The 15,003-nt window shown below is 43.2% G+C and overlaps 1 non-coding gene across 1 annotated transcript; it reads right to left on the reverse strand.

Annotated features, from left to right (window-relative positions):
* Nucleotides 1-8,162: 8,162 nt before the first annotated feature.
* Nucleotides 8,163-8,266, reverse strand: LOC116889582. The gene has a single exon (XR_004386498.1). It is a non-coding gene; the product is annotated as a U6 spliceosomal RNA (small nuclear RNA).
* Between the last annotated feature and the right edge of the window lie 6,737 nt (nucleotides 8,267-15,003).

Consider the following 15,003-nt stretch of genomic DNA (forward strand, 5'->3'; position numbering starts at 1 on the left):
AGAGGTCATCAGATCTCATTACAGATGATTGTGAGCCACCATGTGGTTGCTGGGACTTGAACACAGGACCTTTGGACGAGCAGTTAGTGTTCTTACCCACTGAGCCATCTCTCCAGCCCCTTTTATTGTTTCTTTACAAGAATGTGGGTACTTCCTTTATGGGCTGAAGGAAGAACAGAAGGTATTTGGTTTCTAAGGGGTGTACCGACAGGTGGTTCTGTTTTGATCGACAGGCTTATTAGATTATGTAAGCTTTTGCTCTCAGTACATGTCTGTTCCCACAATGCATCTGATTTTAATCATATGCACACCCAATTATGCATAGGTACAAGCAGGTAAAAAAGAGTTTTTCCCTAAAATTCACTCTAGGACAGTTTACTTTTCTGTGCAGTATTCCAAAAACAGTTCAGATAACTTCCTTTCCTGCCTGACAAGCTCACAAAAACCTGGGAACATATTTGAGTGGAAACTGACCAGAAAAGGAGTATTTTTCAAGCTAGAGGAGGAGAAAGGTATTCCATTGTTTGCAATATGGTGTACCTGCAACTTGATGAAGGTGGACATCTTAGGTTGCCAGGTACATTGTTAAAGGAAGGGTGCATGTCTAGGCCAAGCCAACTGCAGGCCCAGGTTGGTAAGCTATCTCTAAGCTTACATGCCTCACGAGGGCTTCAATTTTGGGTTTTGCTTGCTTTTGAGTCAGAGTTTCACACCGTAGCCCAGAATGGCTAGAACATACTACGTATTCCAGACTAGCCTCAAACTCATGACAATCTTTCTTCCTCAGCCTCCTAAGTGTTGGGATTATGGGCAGGGGCCAACACCTGGCCTCAAATTTTGATCTGGCTTTATTTTCCATGCAAGATTTTCCCTAAGCAAATCAGCTCTGAAAAACCCCCATTTCTCCTGACACACCTTGTTTCAGCTTCCATTCCTCTCACTTCACTCCTGCCCCTTTTATGGCCTCAGGATCTACAGTTGTCTACCCTTATATCTGGGCAGTTTTGCCTTTACTTTGCCAACAAACTACCAACTTTGGGGTAGGTTCCTATTAAATATCTGCCAGCAAGTAAGAGGCTAGGCCAAGAGTCTGTGTAGAGCCACAGACTTTTAAATTTTAGTCCTACCATCTAATAGATGACTTCTATTCTGGGGTCATTGACAAAAGCAGATTAGCTGAGGACCTAGAGACAGCACTTAAACTAATGGGAATAAAAAATAAAGCCAAGGAGTAAGGGAACAATTAGAAAGGCCACTGGTCTTTGCAGCAGGCACTGCAAACTCTGTCAGACTTGTTGAGAGTAAAATGAAAGCAAAATTGTGAGGTGTGAGCCAGCTTTAGAGACAACTACGTAAGTAGAGGTGAAGTAGAAGTTACAGTTGGACACGTGGGACAAAGGAGTAGCACAAAATTGGGGAAGGAGAAGTGAAACCAGCACAGTCACAAATAACCTTAGAATGCAGATGAACGACAATGGCCAAGAACTGCCCCCAAAAGAAAACGAAAGAACTAAAAGAAAACGAAAGTACTCTGTATGGCTTAAAAAGGGGAAGTAGAAGGGAAGAGACTCTGAAATGGCTTAAAAAACAACTTCTGCAAGTTGTCCTTTGACCTTTGTACACGTGCCATGGCACATGTATGCCCATACATTAATATACATGTAATAAATATATAGTATAGATATAGACAGATTGTACATGCATGCCCACACATGAACATAGATGTTCTTGGATGGATGGATAGATTAGGTGGCTTTTGTTTGCTTTTGAGTCAGGGTTTTACACTGTAGCTCAGAATGACTTGGAACATACTATGTAAACCAGGCTGGCCTCAAACTCATGACGATCCTATTTCATCAGCCTAAGTGTTGGGATTATGGGCAAGATAGATAGATAGATTGATAGTAGGTAGGTAGGTAGGTAGATAGATAGATAGATAGACAGACAGACAGACAGACATATTATTAGATAGATAGACAGATGACAGACAGATGGCACATGCATGCCCACATATGCACATACATGTAATTAGATGGAAGGAAGGAAGGAAGGAAGGAAGGAAGGAAGGAAGGATGGATGGATGGACAGACGGATGGATGGATGGATGGATGGGTGGGTGGGTGGATAGATGGATGGGTGGGTGGGTGGATGGATGGACAGATGGATGTACAAAAGAGAGGATGGATCTAAAAGACAGAGGGACATATTTTTGAGAAATTTAGTAGTAGGTGGGGTGGAGATAGAAGCCCATAGCTAGCAGACAGCAAGAACTCAAGGTCAGGAACATTTAGGTTGGGATTCATGCTTGAGTAGACATCACCCAGGCTAGAAATATCCATGAGAGGAGCTGAGAGCCCGGAGCTTCAGTAATGGATATCCACGTGGAGTATATAGGTGGGCAATGGTGAGAATGATATGACAGAGACTGGAACACCAAGGCTATATAGTTTGATCTGGTGTCTCCCTGGGGCACACATAAAAAGCTAGGTATCTTTGGCATGTGCTTGTACCCTCAGCTCCAGGGAAGCAAGACAAGAGACTCTCTCGGGCCTGCTGGTTAGGTGTGTTTGCCTGCTGGTGCTATTCCGAGGCTGTGGAACCTTTGGGAGGTGAGGCCTAGCAGGAGAATTTTAGGTTACTGAGAATGTCTGTGTATGAGAGTGTAGGGTACTATTCTCATCCACATAGTTTCCTGGATAAGAGGAGCAGTTCTACTCTGCTATGTGCTCCCATCATGGAAGACCTCATTAGAGACCCAAAGGAATGTGCCACTTATCTCACCCTGGGACTCCCAAACCTCAGAGCACAAATGACTTCTTTTTCTTTGAGTGTGTTGTGGGGAGGAGGTGCACACATTCATATGTGTTCCTGTGTGTGCACATGGAGGCCAAGGTCAATGATGGGTGTCTTCCTCTATCATTCTCCAGCTTCTTTCTTGAAACATGGTCTGTCACTGGAGGTTATTGATGCAACCAGACAGCCTGGTCAGCAAGACCGAGAGATTCTCTTGTCTTGCATCCCTGGAGCTGAGGGTACACGTGCATGCCAACCACACCTATGTTTTTTATGTGGGTGTTTGAGAAAAAGAAACAGGTCCTGATGTTTACTCAAGCAGCACTTTTCCATCTGAGACATCTTCCTATTACCTCCTTTTTCTTTCGTGCATGCATGCATGGTGTGTGTGTGTGTGTGTGTGTGTGTGTGTGTGTGTGTGTGTGTGTGTGTATTATATGTGTATATGTGTGTATGGTGTGTGTGTATATGTGTGTGTACACAAATGCATGCATATGTGTCTGACATCTAGAGATCAATCAGTATCTAGCATCTTCACTGCTCTCCACCTTATTTGAGACAAGGTTGCTGACTGAGCCTGCAGCTCTTCCTTTCAGCTAAACTGGCTAGCCAGAAAACCCCAGGGATTCTGTCTCCATTCTCCAGTATTAGGATTTTATACATGCACTGCTACACCTGCCTTCTACATGTATGCTGGGAATTGGAACTAAGTCCTGGTTTTTATATATCAGGCATGTGACCCACTTATCTCCCCAGACTCCTTCCTGTATCTTTTCCTTTTTTAGATAAAGGGTTATAGGGCCTAGTGTAATGGTTTGTATATTCATGGGCCAGGGAGTGGCAGTATTAGGAGGTGTGGTCCTGTTGGAGTAGGTGTGTCACTGTGGGCGTGGGTTTTTAGACCCCCACCCTAGCTGCCTGGAAGTCAGTCTTCTCCTAGCAGCCTTCAGATGAAGATGTAGACCTCTCAGCTCCTCCAGCCCCATGTCTGCCTGGATGCTGCCATGCTCCTTCCTTGATGATACTGGACTGAATCTCTGAACCTGTAAGCCAGCCCCAATTAAATGTTGTCCTTATTAAGAGTTGCCTTGGTCATGGTGTCTGTTCACAGCAGTAAAACCGTAAGACACCTATTTTGGCTTCCAACTCATTAAGTAGCTGAGAATGACCTTGAACTCCTTGAACTCCTGCATGTAGTGCTGGGAATGAAACCTGAGAATTCCCTCATGCTAGGCAAGCTCTCTACCCACTCTATCACTAGCTTTAAGTGCTACCTGTTTTGTTCAGCATTTATCTTACACTCTCAGCATTCTGGCTAGCTCCCTTAAGTCATTGGGGTGCATAGGATAGGTTGAAATGCGTGAACAGTTCTTTTAAAACATGCCTATAAAAAATATACTTAAAAACCATGTTAAACTGGAGGAAGGTAGGGATGCAAGGCTTTAATCCCAGCACTTACAAGGCAGAAGCAGGTGGATGTTTGAATTCAAGGCCAGCCTGGTCTACACAAGGAGTTCCAGGACAGCTGGGGTTACAGAGAGAACCCTGCCAATAAACAGTCAGTATGTACATTAAGCTTGCTGTTGGGTTCTTTATCTTTAATTCCATCTCTTAGGGAGGCAGAGGGAAGCAAACTTCTGTGAATTTGAGGCCAGCCTGGTCTTGCTGGTTTTTTGTCTCATTCCTATCTTCTCTATATCCTCATTTGAAGCCCTAGCCATTCCTGTCTTTAAACTATTTTCAGGGGGTTGGGGATTTAGCTCAGTGGTAGAGCGCTTGCCTAGGAAGCGCAAGGCCCTGGGTTCGGTCCCCAGCTCCGAAAAAAAAGAACCAAAAAAAAAAAAAAAACTATTTTCAGAAAGTTCAATTGAATCATTAATCCTTTTTAAACCATGTTATCCTGGGAAAAACATCACTTTTGTCATGTACTACAGGTAAACTGCCCAGAGAGGAGTAGGAAGCTTCCACAAAATGATCACACCAAGCTAAATACAAAGAGAACACAATGACATCAAGCACAAGGAGCCCTAGCAACAACTAAGGGCACCCTGGGCATAATCCCTGCAGGACTTTGCTTCTCCAAGGTACACTCATAGTAGCCATGCTAACGGGTGAGCTCCAATGCTGGATGCAGTTCCACTGGCCTGGACACTGCCACCACAGCAAGTTCCAAAATTCTCAGGACTAAATGGTGACTTTTTCACCACCAGAATGTTAAATTTCAGCTTTTTAGGGCCCAGGGGAGATGGCTCAGAGGTAAATCACTTCCATTGCAAGCACAAGGACAGTTTAAATTCAGGAACCTATAAAAAATCCAGGAATGCATCATGTAATTCCAGTGCTCCAATGATGAGATATCACAAGCAGGTTATCTGGGTGTAAGCAGCAGCAAACAAGGTACATGGTGATGGCTGGCACCTAAAGTTCTCCTTGACCTACACTACACACCTCACACACACACACACACACACACACACACACACACACACACACACACACACACACACACACAGGCAGCTCTTGATCAATGTTTTAAACCACATATCTTCTGTGCTTGTTCTCTAACTAAAAACACATGAAACCATATTCCAAAGAATCATTGCAGGGTTGGGAGGAAGGAGGAATGGCTGGAGAGATGGCTCAGCGGTTAAGAGCACTGGCTGCCCTTCCAGAGGTCCTGAGTTCAATTCCCAGTGACCACATGGTGGCTCACAACCATCTGTAATGGGATCTGATGCCCTCTTCAGGCCTTCAGGCATGCATGCAGGAGGAATACTGTATTCATAATAAATAAATCTTAAAACAAACAAACAAAAAGAATCATTGCTTCCAGTGCTACCAAATCCATATCAAATATAGAATGTAAGTCTATTGGGGGCTTAAGGATCAGGAAGATTTGAAAATACTCCTTTGCATTCAATTGTCTACCTGTGAAAGGCAAATGAATGACTGTAGTTCCAATGACTAGTGAAGTTGTAAGTTACACAAAGGACTCTAATGAAGTCACTTGATTTTGTTGGCCCTACCTAATTATTTAACAAACTGATAATGATCAAATAAATACAAACACAATCAAAGGCTGGGTTACTAGTAAAACATCAAAATTGTTTTTGTAATGCTTGACATTGCAAAAAATTAAAATGTTTTACTAATGTTATAATACCGATTAGCATAGAATGTAATTTTGGGAATTAGAAAATAATTTCATGTGTTGATTCAGCCTTGACTGCGTTCATTTAGATACTTTGATGTGACTAGCCAGCATAATAGGTCCCTGTTTGTTTGGGTTTTTTAACTAATAATTTCTTTTCAGACATTGTAGACATTGCTAAATTCAAATTGCTTGTAATTGCCTTACAAAAATCATTTTTAGCAAATGAACAAAAGCTTATTTCCTAGCTAGTTTTATTATTTATGCAAAGCCAAAACAAGCAGCTGAAAAGTTAGAAGTTCAAATGATGCTTTCCTTTTTCACAAAAGCGACCAGCTGTTAGACACAGTTATAACTGGGGTTAAGAGCCACGACCCAGCATAAAGCTATGCAAATTCTTCAGTAATATGTTGCCCTTGCCAAGTACATGGGACTGAAGCAGTATGACCCTGGATGTGGAGAAGCAAGCCTATCTGGAAACACTAGACAATAGTGCAAAACATGCTATTCTTCAGAAATCAAGAGAAAGGAAAATGACCATCCACCATGGTTAGTAAAACATAGGAAATGAAAACAGTGTGGTTTTGGGTTGAGGTGAGTAGGGGCAAGGTCTCCTGGTAGCACAGGCTACCTTTGAACAAGCCATGTACCTGAGCATGACCTTGAACTTCTGATTCTCCTTGCTTCATCTTCCCAAATGCTGCCAAATTCCTGGGGTAAATCCTAGTCCCAGCCAAAATAAAACCTTTTAATTCTTTTTGGAAATGGAAACATAGTGAGTGCCTGGTTTCCCACAAATAATTCACATATCACTGAGATATAGTCATGGCTTCACAGAAAAATCTAAAACCCACAGAACCACACCATGTTCCCCCTCCCCATTAATTTTAGCACAGTTTACTTTTTTATTTATGTAATTGGTGTGATGGTGTCAGATATCCCAGATCTGGACAGTTAGAGATGGTTGCAAGTTGTCATTTGGGTGCTGGTACTTGAATCCAGGTCCTCTGGAAGAGAGCAGCCAGTGCTCTTAACCACCAAGACACTCCTTCAGCCTTTTCAAGTACATTTTTTTCCAGAGATAGGGTCTTACATTCTCCTCATGGCTGGCTGAAACTCATTAGGTAACCCAGGCTAGCCCCAAACTAATGACAGTCCTCCTGTCTTAGGCTTATTAGTGCTGGAATAAGATTATAGGCATGAGTCATTATGGCTGTCAGTACCCTTCAAAAGTTGAAAAGCAGACAAACAAGTTACAAATGGCATGAAATGTTGCTTGAGTGGCAATTCTTATCATGACTTGTCATGACTTGAAACATACATACTCAACCCCTTACACCCAGAACCCAGAGGGAGGAGGGAGAGAGAGAGAGAGAGAGAGAGAGAGAGAGAGAGAGAGAGAGAGAGAGAATCTTATATATGCATAAAAAGCATGTATAAGAAACTTATCTTTTTGGGGAGTAGGTTGTGGGAAAGGGACAGTTCACATATACCTTTCTACACTTTAAATGTATGTAATGACCACATACTAGGTGTGTGGGTGGGTGGGTGCTCTTATGTAGCTCAAGTTGTTTTCAAGCTCACTATGTAGCTGAGGACATCCCTGACATTCTAATTCTACTTCAGCCTCCTCTGGGCTTATAAGCAAATGCATGCAACACCATTCCCAGCTTTAGTTTTGTAAAATGCTGAAGTAAAACTCATATAACATCAAATTCTTTCTCTTTTTTTTTCGGAGCTGGGGACTGAACCCAGGACCTTGCGCTTGCTAGGCAAGCGCTCTACCACTGAGCTAAATCCCCAACCCCAAATTCTTTCTCTTAAAGTGTGTTAATTCACTCACAACTAAAGGCTCAGAGATCATTTCAGAAGAGAGAGTTGAAAGAATCTGAGAGCCAGAGGATCAGGCAGTGGCTGTGAGATTGTCTTCTAGGAGTTTCAAGTTATCCCCATAACGTCTCAGCAATATGATTGGATTGCCCAAACATGAGCTGAACAAGGGTAATAATAGACATGCTAACATGGAAGGGGGAAAGGCCTTGAGCCCTCAAACCTCCAAGAAGAAACAATGGCAAATGAGGAATGCTGACAGCGGGAGAAATAGTCTTCCAAGTGAAGAGCTCACCAATCAGTTATCCTATACAAAATGGACAACCCTAAAAACATACATACAAGTAAAATACTGGCTGACTAGGTTATATTTAGGAATATGTTTTTTTTAAATATGGAACGCTTCACGAATTTGCGTGTCATCCTTGCGCAGGGGCCATGCTAATCTCTGTATCGTTCAAATTTTAGTACATGTGCTGCCGAAGCGAGCACTAGGAATATATATGGGTGCAACAACAATTAATGTAAAAAGGAGACCACTGGGTGGGGGGGAGGTTGGAGAGTTGGCTCAGTGGTTAAGAGTACTGACTGCTCTTCCAGAGGTCCTGAGTTCAATTCCCAGCACCCACATGGTGGCTCACAACCATCTGTAATGGGGTCTGATGCCCTCTTCTGGTGTGCATGAAGAGACAGCTCAGTGTACTCATATAAATAAAATAGATCTTTTTTTTAAATTTGAAAGGGAACGGGCTGGAGAGATGGCTCAGTGGTTAAGAGCACTGACTGCTCTTCCAGAGGTCCTGAGTTCAATTCCCAGCAACCACATGGTGGCTCATGACCATCTGTAATGGGATCTGATGCCCTCTTCTGGTGTATCTGAAAATAGCTACAATGTACTCACATGCATAAAATAAAACTTAAAAAAAAAATTTTGAAAGGGAACAAGGAGAGGTTACATAGGGAGAAAAAGGAAGGGGGAAAGGATGTAATTTTTATTATAGTCTCAAAATATAAAAAATAATTTAAAAAACAAGTGTACAATTTGTAATATCTTTCTTCACTCTTCATTGACAAAAGATAGCCCTACACCTATTAACATATTCAATGCACCATCTCTGTACATACTGACGATAATCTGCCTTTTTTTTTTTTTTTTTTACTTTTGACTCTCTGGGAACCTTGTATAATTTAAATCATACCATTTTTAACTTATTGTGTCTGGCTTCTTTTTTTAAAGCTTAAATATATACTTTAGCTGTTTTCAGACACATCAGAAGAGGGAATTGGATTCCATTACAGATGGTTGTGAGGCACCATGTGGTAGCTGAGATTTGAACTCAGGACCTCTGGAAGAGCGGTCAGTGCTTTTTTTTTTGGTTCTTTTTTTTCGGAGTTGGGGACCTAACCCAGGACCTTACAAAACCCTGGGCAAGCGCTCTACCACAGAGCTAAATCCCAACCCCCACGGTCAGTGCTCTTAATCACTGAGCCAATTCTCCAGCCCCAGGTGAGCCCCTCTTAGTGGCTGGCTTCTCCAGGACTTTCTTTGCCTCTAAGGAATGACAAAGGCTTATCTGAACCTTAATAGAGTTGCTACTGGCCCTGGGAATCTGGCCCTCTCTGGTCTCAGTGGGAGAGGAGGTGCCAAATCCTGGAGAGACTTGATGCCACAGGGAAGGGGGGGGCCTGGGGGTATAGATGCCCTTTTCAGATGAAGGGAGGGGGATGAAGAAACGGGAGGGGGACTGGGGACAAAAAATGAGCATGTAATGATCAAAAATTATGACCCCTGTGCTGGCTCAGTAATGCATTGTAGTGGCTAGGCTGAATTGTATATATTTCCTGTGTGTTTTCCTGTATGAGCTCCCCTTTCCTGTGTGGTTTTTTTTTTATAAGAAAGATTTGTGTGTTTGTTGTGTAGTTTTGAAGTACTGGAGAGGGAACTCCAGGCCCTACACATGCTAGGCAAGGACCCTACCACTGAGCTCTCATCTCTAACCCCATTAGAGTGGTCCATAAACAAATGCACTGAGGTGGAGATTTGGAAGGCAGAAGGAACACCACTATGGGCAGATTTCAACACACACACACACACACACACACACACACACACACACACACACACACACACACCTTGCCCCATATGTAAGTGACACTACTTGTGATCTGAGCCTCTGACTGATCAATCAAACCTTCCACGTATCCCACAATTTCTGTTCCATGATGTGTTTCCTTACTACAAATTAAGGGACATCTTCCCCTCTCTACCATAAAATCCACACTTCAGCATGAGATATCAAGCACCTAGCTTACTCTACAGAGATTGTTCACCAGCTCCTATGTATGTGCTGTCAAATCCCGGGCACAAATGCTCTCCTCTCCACAATGTGATTGGGTTGCCATCCCACAGTCAAAACTCTGACCCAGAATTGTTCCTGTTTGAAAGAACTGCAGGGACAAAAATGGAGAAAATCCTGAGGAAAAGAAGAACAGAGTCAGGCCCAAGGTCGGATCCATCTCAAGGGGAGGTCCTAAGACCTGATGCCATTACTGAGATTATGGGGTGTTCACAAAAAGGGAGCTATCATGACTGCCCTCCCAAAGACCCAACAAGCAGCTGAAAGAGTCAGGTGCAGGTATGTGTACACCCAACCAATGGACAGAAGCTGCTGACCTGTGGTTGAATTAGGGAAAAAGCTGGAGGAAGCTAAGGAGGGGGTGACCCTGTGGGAGGACCAGCAGTCTCAATTAACCTGGACCCCCAAGATCTTTCAACACTGGACCACCAACCACGAGGCATACACCAGCTGAGATGAGCCCCCAACACATATACAGCAGAGGGACAGCGGGGTCTGGGTTTGGTCAGAAGATGCACCCTAACCCTCAAGAGACTGAGCCCCAGATGGAACCTATCCTGTCACATGGACCTTGATGTGTCGAAATCAAACAACTTGATTCCAAACCCAGAGTGTAATCAAAATCAAGATGGCTGCCTGCACAGACAGCACAATTCGCTGTCTTTTTGGCCCCATTCTCATGAGAATGCAAGCTGCAGCAAAAGCTAGGATTTGTATTAAGAAATCACTGATCCGATCACTATACTTTTTGGTCCCAAAGGCAGCTGTGGAGCTGGTTCCCCGTACACAAATGGCTTTTCACATGTGCTTGCCCACCCATGTCAACGTAGGCCATTCGGGTCCTGCAGCCATTCCCTATCTTAGAGCTGCCTCCCTGAGAGCCAACCTTCCCAAGGCTAGACCTGAATCAAACCACTCACTACCACAGCATAGCATCCAAGGGCAGTCTGAAAACACTAAACACCAGAGCCAGAAAGCCAGTTGAATGAGGTTTATTGTTTCAGATTGGGTTTGCCCCATCCCTTGAAGTTTTAGTTCCTGCGCTGGCATTGGCGGTAGTAGGCCTCCCATTCTTCAAGGTACTTGGCCCTCAGAACCGCAGCCCCTCTCCTCGTGGGGATTTTATCCTCTTCCAACTGGCCCACATTCTCCCCTGCAGCCTTGGCCCTTGGCGCCACAGTCCAGTTCGGGTGTTGTTCTTTTATCTCGTCAAAATGGTCCTGGGAGAAGAGCAGGACGAGGATGGGGGGCTTCTTGGTTGCATTCATCCTCCTTCTTCTTCTTCTCTCCCTTCTCGGGCCGGTGTAGTTTCTCATTTCGTTAGTACCGATCTTTGTCGCATGCCCGGGCTTCATACTTCTTTTTTCTTTCTTTGAGATGGTCTTCATTTTTTAGAACACTGTCTAGAAAATTCGGTAAAATCATACTGGTGTTGGCTGTTGCTCCCCTCATTTGATTTCTGAAGTCCATCCTTAAAATGGACATAAGGAGAGCGTTCACTTTTCCGGGTTTACTATGCTGTCTTTTCCCATGTTTATAGAAGCACTAACTCCGATCCTGCTGATTTAGATAGCAGAGATTGGTCTTAACTACAGGAGCAATCTAGATAGTGTCCTCCATGGGGTGAAATCTTCCCTCTGTGTGTGCCTCAGACAGGGCCCAGCCTTTTCAGTGCTGGTGGGCATTGTTGCGCCAAAGAAGGGGAAATGTGACATCATCCCTGAGCTGACCAATGGCAGCCAAGCTCAGTCATTTACAGGAAGGCCCTCCTTTTTTTCTTGTTAAAGATTTATTTATTTATTATATATTAACACACTGTTGCTGTCTTCAGACATACCAGAAGAGGGCATCAGATCTCACTACAGATGGTCATGAGCCACCATGTGGTTGTTGGGAATTGAACTCAGGACCTCAGGAAGGGAATTGAACTTAGGACCTCTGGAAGAGCAATCAGTGCTCTTAACCACTGAACCATCTCTCCAGCCCTAGATTCCTTTTTTAAAATTATGTGTCTGTATGTGGGAATGTCCGTTTGTAGGTACAAATACCTGAGGAGGAGTCAGAAGAAGGGTGAGATTCCCTGAAACTGGACTTACAGGTGGTTGTGAGCTGCCCAACACGGGGTGCTGGAAAGTGAAATTGGTCCCTTTGCAAGGGTAGCATTAACTCCTGAGCCATCTCTCCAGCTCTTCCACAGTACTTCTATAAAGGATTTAACCTCTATTTCTAATTATATGCATATGTATGCATCTATATGTGGGCACGTGTGCATGAGTACAAGTGCCTAACAAGGCCATGTAATGGATCCTCTAGAACTAGAATTAGAGGCAGTTTCCTGCTCATTGTAGGAACTCAACTTCTGAGTCATCTCTCCAACCCCGTAGATTACTTTTGTAAGTTAAAAAAAAAAAAAAGTCTGTAAGCTGATTTCTAAAATGTGCAGAAACACTTTATCCTTATATACAAATCATTTTCTAGAAATCCCAACAGAACATCTTGAAACCCAGCATCCATGTTACACTAGTTTGGCCTCAATAACGCTCAGTAATCTCTAGCAAGAGATCGTATTTCCAAGATTAACGACCCCCATTCAAAAACAGTTCTTTGTTTCTGTTTTGAAAAGATGGGTTCTAACAGGCTCCTAAAACAGGACTTTTGTTTTCACATCATGTTATTTAAGTACTATTATTCATATAGTACACCTGGCCTTGTCCATCTGGCTTTTATTTTCCTAATCTCCCTGCCAGTACCATAAAAGAAACAGAGCTACGGAGAAGTAAAAGGCATAATTTGGAAGTCTGAGATCTGTTCTTTTCTAAGACAGTCTCGGGTAGCCAGGCTGGTCTTGAGCTTGTTAGGTAAATGAAGATGGTCTTAAACTCCTGATCCCTTAAATGCTAAGATTACAGGTGTGTACCACTGTTTATTTTTGAGACTGAGTGTCACCAGGTAACCCAAAGTTGGTTCTAAGTGTATGATCCGCTTACCTCTGGCTCCTGAGTGCTGGAATAAATTATGGACCACTTTGCCCCCCTGCTTCCCTCCTGCTCTACAGGAGATTACATCTCCATATGTAGCTTTGTAGACTAGGCTGGCTTTCCACTCACAGAGATCCAACTGCCCCTGTTTCCCAAGAGTTGGAATTAAAAGTGGGTGCTACCATGCCTGGCTCTCTGCTGTATTTTGACAAAAAGTCAGGTCTGATTGACTTCACAACACTGACCACATACATGGACAACATATCTACCACAGTGAGTTTCAAATATAACTTTTCAAGTAATGGTACTTGATAGTTTTTCTCTTCTGCATGAAGTCAAGTGCATGTTTGTCATATACTGTTTATGTCCATTTGAATCCTCATCCAAACAAGGTGACCAGAGAAGTACATGAACTAGCACTTTGCCTACACAACTGAAGACAATATACAAGGAGGTTTTCCTGTTGATATTTTTAAGAGGTAGATGTGGGGATCAGTAGTTTAATTTGTTGCTTTTGCAGAGGACCCAAGTTTGGTGCTTGGCACGCATCTGTCATATGGCTCACAGCTCCAGGAGTTCTGCTAACCTCTCCTGGATTCCTCAGAAACTGAAACATCCTCTCCCTCTCCCCCCTCCCCTCACACACACTTTTCTTTAAAAAAAAATTGGACCTAGTAGGTAAACTAGGCATAGCTATACACACACACCTCTAACAACAGTTCTTGGAGAGGTAGAGGCAGGAGAATCAGTAGATCAGTCACCCTTGACTATATCGATTATGCTATGACACCTTATCTCTAAATAAATAGACAGATGGCCTTGTCATTGAATTTTGCTCAAAATAGTAATAGGGTTTTGGTATGTCTTTCAGCAGTTGCTAGGGACTGTAGATGAAACATTAAGCAAGTTGTCAACAGGTGTAATTAGCTAAAGAGAACCATGTAACTCATTTTCATGTTTGTATTATAGTCTTTTAGTTGAGACTTAATCATGGATTTTAAATACATACACACACACGGGCTGGAGAGATGGCTCAGCGGTTAAGAGCACCCGACTACTCTTCCAGAGGTCCTGAGTTCAATTCCCAGCAACCACATGGTGGCTCACAACCATCTGTAAAGAGATCTGATGCCCTCTTCTGGTGTGTCTGAAGATAGCTACAGAGTCTTATATATAATACACACACACACACATACACACACACACACACACACACACACACACACACACACACACACACACACACACGCATGTGTAGTTATGATGTATATGAAAGCATGCTCTGTGTGTCCCACCATCTTTTATAAGAACAGAGGGTTAGAAACTACGCCTGGGAAAAGTGAAGTTCAGCAAGCAAAACTTTGATTTCTGACCGGGGTAGGAACCAGTAGCACAGATGTACAAAGTTCCAGCAGCAAGCGGTCTGAGGGAAGGGAATAACCTAGGTGTATGGTGTGGAACAGCTGAATGACCTGTTACCTGTGAAATAATCTGTACAGGCATATTGATGTGCTCACTCTCAGAGTTGCATACTGACTTGGAGGCAGTGGGCTTGATTTAAGCCGTGGGAATCTGCACCATGTATCAGAAGGACCAAGACGAAACACAACTTTCCGGTCTTTCAAAGGCTGCTATTTCTCCCCATGATGTCTTTATATTGTGAAAGTCTGAACTGATCATACTCATTTTTGTTTAACCACAGCTCTCCAGTCCATCTGTATTTTGAGTTTCTTTGTTTGTTTTGTCATACCAAGGGACTGAACTCAGGGCAAAGAGTATCCTAGAACTACTCTCTACACCCTCCCATATCTGTTTACTGTCCAGCTATTAAATGTCCTAGGCATTTGTAGTACTTCAAGGTAAAGCAAGAGAAACACGGCACTATAACTGTTAC

The sequence above is a fragment of the Rattus rattus genome, chromosome X (genome assembly GCF_011064425.1).
Source record: "Rattus rattus isolate New Zealand chromosome X, Rrattus_CSIRO_v1, whole genome shotgun sequence".
NCBI classification, from domain to species: Eukaryota; Metazoa; Chordata; class Mammalia; order Rodentia; family Muridae; genus Rattus; species Rattus rattus.